At 47.7% G+C, this 15,966-nt stretch overlaps 1 protein-coding gene across 4 annotated transcripts in view; it reads right to left on the minus strand.

The window, feature by feature from the left end:
- The window catches only part of RARA (retinoic acid receptor alpha), a 203,360-nt gene that overhangs the window by 164,267 nt on the left and 23,127 nt on the right, over window positions 1-15,966 (minus strand). Inside the window, exon 3 of one of the 4 annotated variants that reach the window (XM_060281491.1) lies at window positions 2,726-2,791. The exons of 1 other annotated variant lie outside the window; for it this stretch is intronic. The gene's annotated coding sequence lies outside the window, so the exon portion shown is untranslated. 2 more of the 4 variants (XM_035135759.2, XM_060281493.1) reach the window with 2 other exon arrangements.

The following is a 15,966-nucleotide window of genomic DNA, read 5'->3' on the forward strand; positions in this document are numbered from 1 at the left end:
GATTCACAGCCTAGATTTTCTAGACTGCAAACTTGTGCTGATTTTTGACTAAAAGGTAAGGTATAATGACACAAACAAACAAATTGGCACCTACATTAGCACATGCAAACTCCAAGCAAATATGTGTCCTCTTTTGTGTGTGTGTGTGTGCGCGCGTGTGTGTGTGACACATTTCCTCTTTGTTGAGGCAGCATTAAGTGGCCACCCTCCTAGACACGGGTTTCCTGCCTCAACGAGAACCAAGCCACAGACATTGTTTTGAGTGTGCCACTCAGACTGGCAAAGCCCCCCTCTGCCAATTTTTTATTTTTACAGCACTTTTTGCCGTATCAGATTTCAGGGTGGTGTACAAAACAAAAAAAATAAGCAATACAATAAAACACATTCACCAAAGCAGCCAATCAATCCTTTTTTAAAACAACAACAAACAACAACAACAACAACAACAGACTAGTAGCCACCTGACTGAAAATATTAAAATTCCTGTGTAAATAAAAAGGGATGTCTAAAAGACAGCCATGCTAGGCAAATCTCATTAAGAAAAGTGCATTCCACAGGTGCGGGTATTTCTGCCCCCCCCCCCCGCAAAAAGCCCTCATTGTTCTTTGTTGTTTCTTACCACGAATGGGAGATAGGCTTTAGCAAATAATCTTATGAAACTGGCAGGTTGGCATGGGAGTAAAGTGCCTTCTAAACCAGGAACAGGGAAAATGTTTCTGGACTCCAGTTCCCATCAGCCCCAGCCAGCAGGGCAAACTGTCAAGATATGACAGGACCTGCAGTCCAACAACATATGGACGTCAACAGGTTCTGCACCCCTGTTCTGGAACCTCCCAAAGCTAAAGAAGAATTATTCCCCCTTACACCCAAGCAGATGGATGCACCCAGAGGAACCTCACCACAAATCCCTATTTAAAGGCAGGGAAACCCAACACATAGCTTATTCCTCTCACTGGTCCTACCTCATAGCTCTTTTCCTTGCTTCACTGTTTACGCTGCCTGCTCATTCATGGGGCATCCCCTTTCAGATCTGCATATGGGAGGGAACAGAGTAGTAAAGGTCCTAAGAGACAGGACTGTCTCTGGAACAAACTACAAACAGAGAGGTACTTAGGGGTTCAGTCCCATTGCCTTTGTATAGGAATTTTGGCCGACAGACAGCACCAACAGGAAAGAGTCAGATTTCTGAATGCAAAACAGCAGCTCCCGGGACACATGGAGTACTGCACTGGCATGCAGAGATGAGCAGGTTTTATTTTGTTTTGTTTCTACTGATTTTTTATTACATATTATTACATTTATTATTACATTATTACATTTATTATTACTTTTCTCCAAGGAGCTCAAGGTGTTGTGTAGACAACAGCCCTGTGATTTAAGTTCAGCTGAGAGGCAGTGGCTGGCCCAAGGTCACCCAGTGGCAAAATGGGGATTTGAACCCTGGTCTCCCAGGTCCTAGCCGGATGCTCTAACCCAGGCACCCCCAAACTTCGGCCCTCCAGATGTTTTGGACTACAATTCCCATCTTCCCTGACCACTGGTCCTGTTAGCTAGGGATCATGGGAGTTGTAGGCCAAAACATCTAGAGGGCTGCAGTTTGGGGATGCCTGCTCTAACCACTATATGACACTGCCTTTCAATTCTTAAATGCAGCAATAGCCACATCATGATATTGCACACACACACACAGAGAGAGAGAGGGGGGGTGTGTGGCAGGAGGGAACATCTGTTCAAGCAGGATCAAATAATAACCCAGTAGTACTTAATACAATGTCACGATGACCTCTCACATGACCAAAACAAACCCACACACCTCAACACACCTTGAAGGCATTACACAGGAATCTGTAGACACTTGCCCATGCAACCCAACAGTCTCATTACCATAGTTTATTAAATGAATACCCTGACCTTCCTTCCAAAGGAGCCCAGGGAAGCAACCACACAGACAACAAAACACTTAAAACAACCACCAGTCCAATCCAGATGCAGACTGGGAAAGATCTCTACTTAAAAGCCTCTTTGGGAGAGGAAGGGTTTCACAGAAGACGCCAAAAAGGCAACAGAGATGGCACTCATCTAATATTGAACAGGAGCGAATTCCCAAGGGAAGGTTCCACAACACTGAAGGCCTGATTCCTATATTGTGCGGAACAGACCTCCTGATAAGATGGCGCCTGCAAGGAGGCCCTCACCTGCAGAGCACAGCGATCACAAAATATGACCAGGCTACAGGTGGGCTTTGATTTCCCATGTCTCATTCTAAGATTCAGCTCTCCACACCATGACAACATCCGCCCTGGGGGAAACCACCTCGTCTCAGCCTAACCTGCCTTGTGACAAAGATAAGAGTATCACCCCTTGAGCTTCATGGAGGAAGGGCAGGGTTTAAACACCCAAACACCAAAAATAATTCCAACAAATGCAATCTCCATGGAGAAATAGCAGAAGAGGGGTCATCTACGGATGGTTTTAAACCCCGCTCCAACTAGCTCATATTGTAAGATCTGGTCCCCCCCCCTTATGCTGGCGGGGTTGTAAGGCACAAGGAACATATTTGCATATGTGGTGGGGATGTAAATATGTACACAAGTTCTGGAAGGAGGTTGTAACAGAGATTAGTATTATTGTTGACAAGCAGGTCACCTTGGACACTAAGTTGTGCCTCTTACCCATTTCTGACAGTGCCAATGCTGACTTTACTTCTCAATAATTAATTCTGTACCTGTTGTTTGCCGCTCGCCTAGCGATCTCTCAAGGGTGCGAGGACACATCTTGTTAGTCTATGGATCTATGGTTTCAAAAAAGGCATGTTCATTGTCATTTCTGGAAAAAAAATCCTGACAAATAAAACATGTGCCAGCAGGGGGGATGGCAGACCCCTCCAACTTTGCTTTTGCTTGGTGGCCCCGTTTGTGATTTATATAACCAATCTCACTGAATTTGAGTTTATTTGGCAACATTCATTAATATTTGGTATGTTTGGTTCAAATGTGAACCTTGTATTTCACCGCGGAATATACTTTATCCAGTGCTCCCCAACCTTTTTATCGCCGTGGACCAGTCAACGCTTGGTAATTTTACTGCGGCCCGCTGGGGGGGGGGGGACGTTGATTGTTTATATTTTATTTAGATTGTTTTGATTTAATAATTTTAATTTAATTGTATTTAATGTTCCTTGGGCGGCCCGGTACCAATTGATCCATGGACCGGTACCGGTCCATGGCCCGGGGGTTGATGACCACTGCTTTATGCCACTTATTCTTTTTAAAGTTTTGTACGATTATTATTAAATTAAGATATTGTATTTTTATTCTCCCTGCTTTTATGACTTTATTATTACCTTTAGCTTGCTGTTTTTGTCTGTCTGTTTGAATAAAAATTAGGAAAAGAGGTGAGGGGATAGAGATTCTGCACCCAGGGAGCTGGTGGCACACAAACAACCCCGCAAGTTGAGAAGCATAGCTTTGTGAAGGGTAAACTACAGTTCCCAGGATTCTATGCGTGGATGCAATGTATAGTGGTACCTCGGGTTACAAACACTTCGAGTTACAGACTCCGCTAACCCGGAAGTAGTACCTCGGGTTAAGAACTTTTACCTCAGGATGCAAACAGAAATCACGCAGCGGCAGCGGGAGGCCCCATTAGCTAAAGTGGTACCTCAGGTTAAGAACGGTTTCAGGTTAAGAACGGACCTCCGGAACGAATTAAGTTCATAACCAGAGGTACCACTGTACTTTAAATGTTTGGCGTAAATGCAGCCCTATATGAACCTTCTGGCATTGGGTCTTCTGGAAAGAAGTTGTGGACCTCTCTTTCCAAGAATATTCTTCACACACAATCAAACTTGTCAGACAAGCAATAGGAAGTGTTTCTTCATACAGCGTATAATTAATTAGCTGATGGATTTTATTTCCACAACATATGAAGGCCACAAACTAACACGCCTTTTAGAAAAAGGAGGATTAGACAAAATCATGGAAAACAGCGGCTTCTTCTATTTTTCAAGAGGACATTCCCAATTTGGTTTGTGTTTCTGCGCAGCCTGGGCAGGCTTGTATTTTCGCACTCTACTCCTATGCCTCCCATGAAAGCTGAAAATGGAACATCCAACTTTAGGAGCACTATTCCTCTAATCAAAAGGCATCGGGAACAAACAGGAACGGCCATCTCAGTCTTGCCTTCCTCGTGAGCTCCCCCAAGGAGTATCTAGCTATTAGCCACACCATTGGAAGCAAGAGTGCTAGACTCACTAGACGGACCATTGATACCAGTCCACAAGGCTGTTTTGATGGCCTCATGTTTTTTGTTTGCCTTTATGGTATGAACCAAGTGCATAACTGGCATAAATTGTGAGCATTTAACTCAACTGATCCCGCAAGGTCACACAGCTCAACACACAAGGAGCTGGTTTCTTTTGCAATCTCAGAAGGGATTAAGAGGAAGCAAGCCACACTGATTCGAAAGGCACTTGCTTCCCCACTGGGGTCTCGCATATTCAAGACAGCTAAATGCAGGCCCTTCCTTAGGAGCTCAGGTGCCAAATATGACTCTGAAGGTTTTCGTGCAATGTGCACTACTGTATACAGTTCCATTGGTACGTGTTTTATTTCGAACACCCCTTCGGTCATTTTCATTTAAAGAACGAAACACAAAAAAGCAAAATGTTTTGCTGTCTGGAGAAGAGATCCCTGAAACCTGGAAGATTACTGCTTTACTCTGTTCTACACACATGGAATAAAAAAATATATAGAACATATCGTTTCAAACTCTTCTGGGTCCTATCGAACTACCTGAAAAGTAACAGAAAAGAAGGCTTTCTTTCTTTTTAAAGAGAAGAACGGGATGGGAGAGGAATAGAACTAGCAGAAGAGCTCTTTATAATGTAGTTTGTAGAATGCAGTGTAAAGCTACATTAAAAGGTAAAGGGACCCCTGACCATTAGGTCCAGTCGTGACCGACTCTGGGGTTGCGCACTCATCTCGCATTATTGGCCGAGGGAGCCGGCGTATAGCTTCCAGGTCATGTGGCCAGCATGACAAAGCCGCTTCTGGCAAACCAGAGCAGCACACGGAAACGCCGTTTACCTTCCCGCTGTAGCGGTTCCTATTTATCTACTTGCATTTTGACGTGCTTTCGAACTGCTAGGTTGCAAGGAGCTGGGACCAAGCAACGGGAGCTCACCCCGTCACAGGGATTCGAACCGCCGACCTTCTGATCAGCAAGCCCTAGGCTCAGTGGTTTAACCACAGCGCCACCTGGGTCCCTAAAGCTACATTAGGAGGGACCTAAAGATCCAGTTTGAGTGCCACTTAGCATGTGGAAAGGAATGCCATCAATGGGGCAGCACTCGCATCCAGAACTCGAGTGGAAAAACCTCACGGGCACAAACAATAGGGTTTGGGTGTTGGCAGCAGACAATGGGAGGCCCTGAATTCCCAACATGCACCTCAGAATGGGGGGAAAAACCCGTTCACACATCAACCCTGGAGCTGGCCCAGTGATTCCCAACCCAATGAATGTCAATACGAGGGAGCGGTTAAAAGCAAAAAACAGGAAGCAAGGAAAAGGGAGAAAATCCTCTCCAAACCCATCTCCTACCTTGGACAGAGCAAGCTGGCATGCCTGATAGAAGTACTGTACAGTGGTACCTCTGGTTAAGAACTCAATTCGTTCCGGAGGTCCGTTCTTAACCTGAAACTGTTCTTAACCTGAGGTACCACTTCAGCTAATGTGAATGGGACCCTCCCGCTGCTCCCGTGCCACTGTTGCGCGATTTCTGTTCTCATCCTGAGGTAAAGTTATTAACCTGAGGTACTACTTCCGGGTTAGCGGAGTCTGTAACCCGAAGTGTTTGTAACCCAAGGTACCACTGTACTGATTCTTCAACCACTGGATCCGTCCCTTCTGCTCCAACCCACACACCCCAAAAAAGAAAGCCCCTCCACCTCAGGATTCCTCAGAAAGTGGTTAAGAATGCAAGGTGCCTTTGGTTCAGATCTCCAGACAGAATTTGGTAGGCAAGCTTGCGTTCTTCCTCCCTCCCCATCTGCCACATAGGTACAAAACTGACTTTACAGGGCTGCTGCAAGGATCATGGTTTGAAGCACTTTGAACGCTCTGAAGCACTGCATACGTCCTAAGCTTTATCATTATTAAGAAACACAACGAAAGATTAAAAAAAAAAACCACGATAAAGAGTGCGCAGGGCTGAAAGGGAAACGCAGCATGATTAGAACTTGGACTTCTCAACGCACTAGGATGTGTTATATAGTTAACAACCAAGTTGAGCAAAGTTCCAAGGCTGATATGGAAAAAAAAAAAAAAGGCACAGGCATGTCCACACACTATGCATGCTTTTCTTTTTCCTCCTGACTTTGAAGTCCTGCCAGCTGATAATTCATCTCAATGGATGGCTGCTCCCCTTCTTAAGGGTTTACCTTTCCCCGATGACAGCTAAGCACCCAACCAGAGTCTGGTTTCTTTCATTTCTTTAAAACAGAAAAGCAGTCAACTGGTACCAGCCTCAAGCTTGCACCCTACCGCTGAGCACCTCAAGAAAACAAAGCACCACCCAGGCACCAAGGAAGCTATTCTTCACACCCTTTGCAAAAGCCACCTTGCACGCTCTTTGTGGGCCTGGGCCATGCACAATGCCAACCATCGGGCACTAGATGCACACAAAAATCACTCCCCAACTGGCCACCAAGTCCCAAAGCAGCAGCAGCAGCAGCAGCAGCACCGCAAGACTGGATCTCCCAAGCTATGGAGACTTGGGCACAAAAATGCAAGAGCCACGGCTCCAATTTCACACCCACAAGACTGCTCAGACTTTGCAAAAACACAGACCGAGTTGGAAACGTCCTCTTGAAAGCTAAGCCACGGTCTTGTTTTTCCACCCACGGGTCGACCAACCGCTGGCAGCTTGGCAAGGCGGACGCCGCTGGCTCCGCTGTCTTTTATTTGGACACCGAGATTCCCTGCAAAGGACAGTGACTGCAATCTTGCCGAGGGAGGTGACATGACCCAAGGCATTTCTTCCGACAGTTATCTTGAAATAAAGAAAAGGGGATGGCGGCGATGAAACTGAAGTGGTGGTTGGGTTTGCCGCCACACACACACCGCCACCCACTAATAATATAAAGCGAACTGCAAAGCTGACTTCTGAAGGCACCAGAAGCGCCAACCACACCCACACGTGGCACAGAGCAAACATATCAGCCTTTTCTTCCAAGTTCCGGAAAGAGAGAAAGATCCACAAGGCCCACAGATTTTTTTAAAAAGAATGTGCAGCAACCCGTCCAAAGACTTCTTCCCCCTCTAAAAAAAAAACAACAGGAAAAAATCCTTAAATGGGAGGTGCTGCAAAAGCATTTAGTGATGAGAAAGTCAGGAAGAACCACCAACCTAAACCCTGGGATGCCTATATGACCAGAGCATGCCCCCCCCCCATTTACACATGAAACGTTTCTTCCAGAAAGTAAGTCAAAGTAGGAGAGACGAAAATAGAAAATGGGTGGGGGGGATAGGGGTGCTTTTCCAGAAGAACGTGGGGCTTTACAGGACCAGAGGGAAACCTCTTCCCTTCCACCCTTGTCGCAGGCGGTGGCCTGGGGGGGGGGAGCGGACAGCCCCAGTGACAGCTGGCCAGGGCTACTGGAAGCAACAGTTGGTTTTATTAAGCAGCCTCATGGAGAGAAGGATGGGGGGGTTGGAACTGAAATTGAATAATTCCCGCACACACACACACACACCCCTCAAAACGGCACCCCGAAATATCAGGCCCGCAGCTTTGCTCACCAAACTAAGGCAGCAATTCCGGACCTTGTAACTTGCGCCAGGAGGGTGCCCCTTAAAAATTACTTTGGGGAGCGCATCTGATTTCAGCGCAACGGCTGCAGTTCAGAGGGGTGACGCGAGGATGAGAGATGTCATTGGCGAGGGAGGGGGTGCCAAGGGACGGGGAAAGAGAGAAAGACGGGCGATCCTCTCCGAATCAAAACACAACTTTGGAAAAGGAGGAGGAGGGAGCAGGAGGAAAGCGGCTGGGGTTTTGCAGTGTAATCCTAGACTTCGATCGGAATCTAGCAGGAACCAAACAAGGAAGGAAGGAAGGAAGGAAGGAAGGAAGGAAAGAAAGAAAGAAAGAAAGAAAGAAAGAAAGAAAGAAAGAAAGAAAGAAAGAAAGAAAGAAAGAAAGAAAGAAAGAAAGAAAGAAAGAAAGAAAGAAAGAAAGAAAGGGAAGAGGAGACTCCCTGCCCCCTCTCTCAACTTAACGCGCATAAAAGAAAACGCAAGCAACCCTCCTTTTTACGCCCACCGTCTCCCAAACACACCCCGAGCAAAGTTTGCCAAAGAAAGGGAGGCGGGTATTCACGCTGGATCTCTTACCTGGAAGCAGGTCTCCTTTCCCCCCCTCGGTCGTCCTCTCGGCTTCCAGGACGCGCACGAAACTCTCCACCGACCCCCGACCCCCTTTGCGCGCGATAGACTCAGAAGCGAAGCCTTCCTTCCCGCGAAGACCAGGAAAGACAGGCAACCCTGCGCGTCCAGCTTTGCAAAGTCGCACCGAACTGCTTGCTAGCCCTGCTCGTGCGGGGACTGGGACGGAGCAGCGGGGGGAGGAGGAAGGGGAGGAGGCAATGGAACGTTGTGCTGGCCAGGGCGCGCGCCCCGGCGCTCAGCAGCCATTAAAGCCAGTCATGTGCTTGGGTGAAACTTTACACTGGAGCGCGGGGCTGAGGGATGGGGCGGGGAGGGGAGGGGAGGATATGAGACCGAGGGGGAGGAGACCAAGGGGGGCCGGGCCACTCCCATTTCCATTTTCCCAGCCAATGACGCTGCTGCGGGAGACGGGAGGGAGGAGAATGCGGGGGGCGGGGTAGGGTGGAAGAGCTGCCCTTGGCGGTTCAGCAGAAGTAACCCTTTGAAGTGTCTCCGGCTTTGTTGGGAGACGGGGAGGGAGGGGGGAGCGAAACTTTCAGCCGAGACTGGCGGCGCTTACTCGGAAGCAACACTCGCGGGCTTCCGCGGATCTGGCTTCCGAAGGCTGTAATGTGCATGCCCACAGCTGGGGCGCACGGTGCAAGCCTTGCCCGCGTCTGTTCAGAAGTCAGCCCCGCAGCGGAGCTAATTCATGTAACGTGGGTGGGTGGGGATTTGCAGAATCGCTGCCCTGATTCGCGAGGACACACGGTCGTTGCTCTCTCTCGAGGATCGCCGCAGCGCAGCCCTGCGCACTGCCTTTAACTCCCAGGGAAAGCGCGCAGAAGGAAGGAGTTGCAACTTCTGGAAAGGGAGCGCGACATTTCTAAAGAGCGGGGTGCCAGGGAAGATGGTGGGCAGCTGTTAAGAGGCTGATCTGTGAACCAGGTAACTGAAGGATGGGGCGGCAAGAGTGATGGATTTGAATGTAGGAGGACAGGGATTACGAATCCCATCTCTGCTGTGGACTCCCTGTGTAGACTGGAGGAAATCCCTCTTTCAGCATCCATTTCCCCTCCCTGTAAAACAAGGGCTAATGCAGACATCCCCAAACTTGACCCTCCAGATGTTTTGGGACTACAACTCCCACCATCCCTAGCTAATAGGATCAGTGGTCAGGGATGATGGGAATTGTAGTCCCAAAACATCTGGAGGGCCGAGTTTGGGGGTGCCTGGGCTAACTTTTCTGCCCAGGGATGTTTTGAGGATGCCGGCACTAATAATTAAATTCACATTGCTCTATTGCGTTAAACAAGCTATAAAAGTGAGAAATAGCCACCATGGTAAATGCCCTCTGGCAAGGGTGGCTAACCTGTGGCCTTCCAGATGTTGCTGTACTCCAAACTCCCACCAGCTCCAGCCATCCTTAGTGCATGGAGGTGCCGCAGGTAAGTCACCTGTGCGGCACTGGTAATGAGGAAGCGCACATGCTCTTCTTGCGCTGCTTCTGTAGGTTCTGATACTAACAGCACAATCCTATACATGCCTACTTGAAAAGGAAGCCCCATGGAGCTCAACTAGTCTTATTCCATGAGGACAGGATTGCAGCCTGAGGGTGGCTTTTATTTAAAAAGGAAAATTGTAAGGTTCCACAGCAGAGCCTTGCTTAGGCTGCAAAAGGAACCATAGAGTCAGAAGGGACTCCAAGGGTCATCTAGTCCAACCCAGGAATCTTTTGCCCAACATGAGACTCAAACCCACAACCCTGAAATTAAAGAGTCTCAGGCTCTACCAACTGAGCTATATGCAACCCTGGAAAGCGAGGTACCTGTGAATGGCATGTGTATGAGCTGTGTGGGGAGAAGCACAGATAATGCATTTGTAGAAGAAGAAAATCAAATTGCCAAAGAAAAGAGTGTTTAGGGTGTTGGATTGGGGCCTGGGAGACCAGGGTTCAAATCCCCCACTCAGCCATGAATTTCTGGTGACCTTGGGGCAGTCACAATCTCTCAGCCCAACCTACCTCGAAGGATAAAAAGGAGTGACTGTGTATAGGTACGACATAAGTATAAGAATAATAAAATAAAAGCATGGAAGAAATCAAATCCAGCAGTAAAAATAACCAAAACATTACTCCAACAAAGTGCACACCAACTTTAAATAAAAGATCCAACTATATTGGTTATTTTGTCCAAGGTAGTACCGTACTTGAAGGGAAAGCTGAACTTTGAAATGAGTTTCTGTTAAAGGAACAATGAATCTAAAAGCCCAGCTCTACTAAAGCCATATGTCTGCAGAGCAGGTACCTGTTCTCTATCCCCGGTTCACTGGGAAACAGCTGTAGGCTCGCAATCGTGCAGGGACATCAATGAATTCAATTAAGTCCAGTTGAGGTCATGGTGCCCAGGCTTAAAATCCACGTGGCGTCTTTTTCTAAGAGAACTCCAACAGTTTATTTTAAGCATTCATTTCTCTGCAGCCCAAGAAGTTAAGACTCTTACATTAGAGATGGCAGACTTCAGTCTTAGGTGGTCCACATGCTTTGTTTTTTAAAAAATAAAATCCCCAAGATTGGTTTTTAATTTACAAAGCAAGAGTGCATACTCAGAATCTCTTCACACTTTAAGACATAATTTGTGTTAACCCAATCCTGAATTATGCACACATTTAAGAAAAAGTGTTTTGCAGACGAAAATCCATTCAGCCCAGCGTAGTGGGTTGTTGGTGTTTTTTTTTACAGAATCCTAAACAACCAGCAAGTCCCTGGGTATCTACCAGAAACTTGTCAGAGATGCCCATCTCTGCTTATCCAAAATTCATATCCTGTAAGTCAAGGGATGCTGTTGTGCTGTGAGGGAGCTGCCAGCATGCCACAAGTTAGTTGATTAATTAATTGCAAGCTTCTGTGAACTGAAACATTCATCCCAGAGTTGCGGGTTCGAGCCCCACGTTGGACAAAAGATTCCTGCATTGGACCAAATAGCCCTCGTGGTCGCTTCCAACTCCACATTTCTATGATTCTATGATCCACAGAGGGCGTTGCTTGCTGCATCCACATCATTTATTGCTCTAGTGTTGACTCCATCCAATCAGCCTCTATTTGAGAGCAAGTAATTCTGCCACATCTCTCTGCACTGTATTAGTGATCAGTTCGGTCATTCGCAGTGGGTAGACGGAGCCAAACTCCCTGAGCTCACAAAACGCTGCCCACTGGACATCTGTATCGTGTCGTTGATAAGGCCCCCAAAAGGGGTCCCCCACCACTCCTCTAAAAAGGAAATTTTATCAGGTATCGGAGAGAACTGTACCTAGCTCTCAAAGTTGTGGAAATGCTTACATTATTGAGATTGACAGGTCACCTGATGCTCAGACTCTCATGGGACAGAGCCTGGGAGGAAAGGAGTTGCGTGTCACAGAACAGAGGCTTATGGGGACAGAGGATGATCAGCGCTGGATTTAGGGCAGTACACTCTCCCCCCCCCCCGCACAAGATTCAGCCCCTGAGGGAGCCTGAGGATCCCTACCACTGGGGTAGAGTCTAGTTTTGCCTAATGCCCCACTGTTGGGCCTGATAAACACGGGAGCAGAATGAACAGCAGAATCTCTTAAACCAGGCAGAAAATAAGACTTGCTCTCAAAGGTAGTCCTCTTTTTTTCTCCAGCACAATGTTCCAGGAATGAACACTGACGCAACTAATTATATCCTCATTTAAAAAATAAAGTTTAGATACCAACCTTTTGGGGCCTAAAGGTAACCTAGTTAAAGGTAAAGGGACCCCTGACCATTAGGTCCAGTCGTGACCAACTCTGGGGTTGCGCGCTCATCTCGCATTATTGGCCGAGGGAGCCGGCGTACAGCTTCCAGGTCATGTGGCCAGCATGACAAAGCCGCTTCTGGTGAACCAGAGCAGCACACAGAAACACCGTTTACCTTCTCGCTGTAGTGGTACCTACGTATCTACTTGCACTTTGATGTGCTTTCAAACTGCTAGGTTGGCAGGAGCTGGGACTGAGCAACGGGAGCTCACCCCGTCGCGGGGATTCGAACCACCGACCTTCTGATCGGCAAGCCGTAGGGCTCTGTGGTTTAACCCACAGCGCCACCCATGTCCCTCATTAGGGGACCTAATTAGGATCATGCAAAATGGGAATAATCCCAGGATCAGAACCAAAAGCATTGTTTCTCCTTTAAAACAAAAAATGTATGGGAAATCAATTTTGTTGGGTCTTTAGCTCTGAAGCTATCCCAAAGCCAAAACTTAGCTTGCACTAAGGGGTGGGTCTGGCTGTCCTTGCCAGAAGCAGAAGAAAACTGTCTGCACAAGGAGCAACTCCCCCTCCCAAGCAAAACTCCAGTTACACACACACACACACACACACACACACTGGCAAAGGCTGCATTTTCACTTGCCAAGCTCCTTGCTGTCCATTTATATTAATTGCCAGAAAGGGACCGGAAACGGATCTGAGGGGGAAGAGAAGCAGGAGGGGAAAGTCTCCCTCCCCCCCTTCAGTCCAGGCCTGATTTATGGCCTGGAGTCCCAGGCGGGAGTTTCTGGGCGTCAAGATGGGCGGGAGGGGGAGGGAGAGGGAGAGAGAGAGAAACAGAGATGAGATGGTCTGAAATGGACATCTTGCATCTTGATGAGGAACAGCAATGCTTTTCCAAGATTGGGGAGGGGAGCATTTTGCTAGATCCATTTGGCTCCTGTGGCCAGCAAACCAGAGTGCCTCTGCCTGCATTACAAGGATGGGGTCTGGGAGCTAGGATTCCTAGGTTTTATTTCCCCCTGCTCTCCCCTCCCCAGTTCTGGGAAGGAATTCAGGCCTAGCGTAATGGTTTTTCGCAGCGCACAGCAGGAGTCGCTAGGGAGGTACAGATCTTTGCCAGGAAAGGCGCAAGGCCCTTGCCAAGGTGTGTCTTGATCCAACTAGGAGGCAGGGACAACCCATATACCCCTATGTGCTCAAGGCAAGACAGATGGGCTATGCCCTCCGACCTCTGTGCTACGTGTTAGTGCTGGGTAGCTAATGAGGGAACCCCTCTACTCCCCTTTATAACACTCGTTTACTCTACAAAGACCCTTCAGAGCAAGGTGTGCTTTCATGCAACCCCACTCTTTCCTCTTCCCCTTGGGTGTACACACAACTGCGCCCTCCTTTGCCTCTCGTGCCCCACAAAGGCAGGAACAAGATGAACGCAATGCAACCGCCATGATTCTTGCAGTTGGCTGCTTTTCCTTCCTCTGTTTGCAGCTAATACACTATCTGAATTGCCTTTCCACATACTTTGCTCTAGGTTTCCATGCTGATGCACACAGCTGGCCAAATGCAGCTCAAGGGGTGGCATGCAGGAGCCTTGGACAGTATTCATTGACCAGCAAAGTTCACCACGGCAAATTGTGACAACTCTGGACACTAGGAAGGCTTGAGCAGCACATGGCTAAGAAGCAGGACTTAATTGTCCACTTGCCCTCTGACACCGACTTAGTGTGACTTCCTCAAAATCTATTCCTCCTTTGCGATATTGATCAGAGTATGTACCGTATTTTTCCATGTATAAGAAAATTAAGAAAACACCCCTCAGCACTACCTGTGTATAAGACGAGCCCCAATTTCAAACCTAATTTTTTGGTTTAAACCCCCCCCCCTAGTCTGATACACAGAAAAACACGGTACATTTTATTTAAAATGAGCAGTGGGAAGGGAAGGAATGGCGGGTCCTTTGCTAAGAAATGGTCACGTGTTAAAACCCAAAGGCAATCTTTTTTAAAAAAAACAAAACAAAACCCTCTTGCCCATCCAGAGTTGCCTTTAAAGATACAGCATTCATATATTCTGAATATTGTTTTTGCAAGCTAGGATGAGCGCTGTAGTTCAGATCTCCAGTTCCAAAGGGACCAGGCGCTTACCGTATCAGACTGACACGAGCTTTCTCTCAAACCATGCAAAGTGTGCTTTCACATGACATAACTCACCATGCTTGCAGAACCTGAAATTATTATTGTAAAGAAGCAGCAATGTAACGGGGGGAAAACTTTTGTGTGTGGCGGTGCAGGGTGGGGGGGAGCGTACAGACAAGGAAACACGGTATGTAGTCACGCGGGTCTCAATATGTTTGATTCCCCCTTTGACAGCAAACGCGTCTCTATAAGCATGAGATCAGGACTGCAGTTCGCTTTCTGCAGGTGAAATTCTGAAGTCTGCACACCCTAGAACAAATTTCAGATCTGGCACAAAACTCTCCAAACCCGGAAATCACAGCAAACAGGTTCAGATGGATTCAGCGGCAACTGCAATAGCCATGCTCTTAAATTATGGCGCTCTCACTGCTCAGAGGCAGATGCACCAGCTTATCTAACAGAGGGGCATGGACAATTTTAATCTAGCCTTTTAAATGTACTGTAATCATCTTCTTAGCAACCCTCCAAATCTTTCTAGGATACTATCCAGTATTAAGACTGTAGAGTACAGTTTCTGAATCTACCCCTCCCTGAAGGCATAGTGTCCTGATTGTTCATTTAGCCTCCCTGGTGCATACTTAACTGCACCCAGTACTGATCTGCTCCACTTCAACTTCTTCCCTCAATGCTTGGTTTCTCGTCCCACAAGCAACTGGATCCCAGCAGAATGGGCCACTCTTCCATCAGCCAATTAAAAGACCCTGCTAATACCCCTACAAGCTGGGTTGTCAGTCTTGATAGAGCCCAGCCTTCAAGTTCCTTACCCAATGAAGCCAGGGGAGAGTGGCAGATTTATCTTTTCCTACAAAGCAAGGGGCCTCCGGGACCCTTTGAAGCCAGCAGAGGGGCCCAGGCAGAGGGCAGCTGGCTGGAGAGCAGAGCCTGCTAGAACAGCCCCCCTCCCCCCCCAAGCTGACGCCGTCCCCCCCACTACCACTGCATGCTCTCCCCATCCAGATCGCAAAGAATTCCTGCCTTCAGAAAGCCCTTGTTTTATATTCAAGTAACTACCACCCCAAGCCCCTGCCGAAAACAATAATACTGTAATGAAAAATATTTTTTGGAAGAACAACCACCGTAAGAACGGCTTGTCTTCTTCTTCGTGAGCCCACAAGAGGGAAAAGAGCTGTCTTGGAGCAGAAGAGGAAGGAACCCCGGACTCTTGGCTCACCACCAGCCTCTGGGAAGGAAAATGCTGGTGTCCATCAGCACCATGCCTTTTAACACACTACGCTGTCCTCTGCACTTCATTCCTGGCTCTCATTCCTCCTAAGTGTTCATACTGAAGCTCTCACTTAGCATGTCCTTTGCCTCTTCCACCCTGTAATTGCTCTCCTACACCCAATCAGTGTGGTCAAGAAGCAAGGTAAGAGGGTTGATCTGCTGTTGCGCATGTTTACGGCAGTTCTGCAAATAAGGCCACGAACTTTACGAACCCAAGATGGACTTTACTTGCAAATAAGTCCATAAACTTTACTGGCCCAGCCTGCAAACCTTACCAGCCAGTCTGCCTATGCGATTTGCCTGGAAGAAGAATGGAACCAAATCTCTTCCACTCTAGAAAAGATTCCCTCCCCAG

This window comes from Zootoca vivipara, chromosome 13 (assembly GCF_963506605.1).
Source record: "Zootoca vivipara chromosome 13, rZooViv1.1, whole genome shotgun sequence".
Classification (NCBI taxonomy): Eukaryota; Metazoa; Chordata; class Lepidosauria; order Squamata; family Lacertidae; genus Zootoca; species Zootoca vivipara.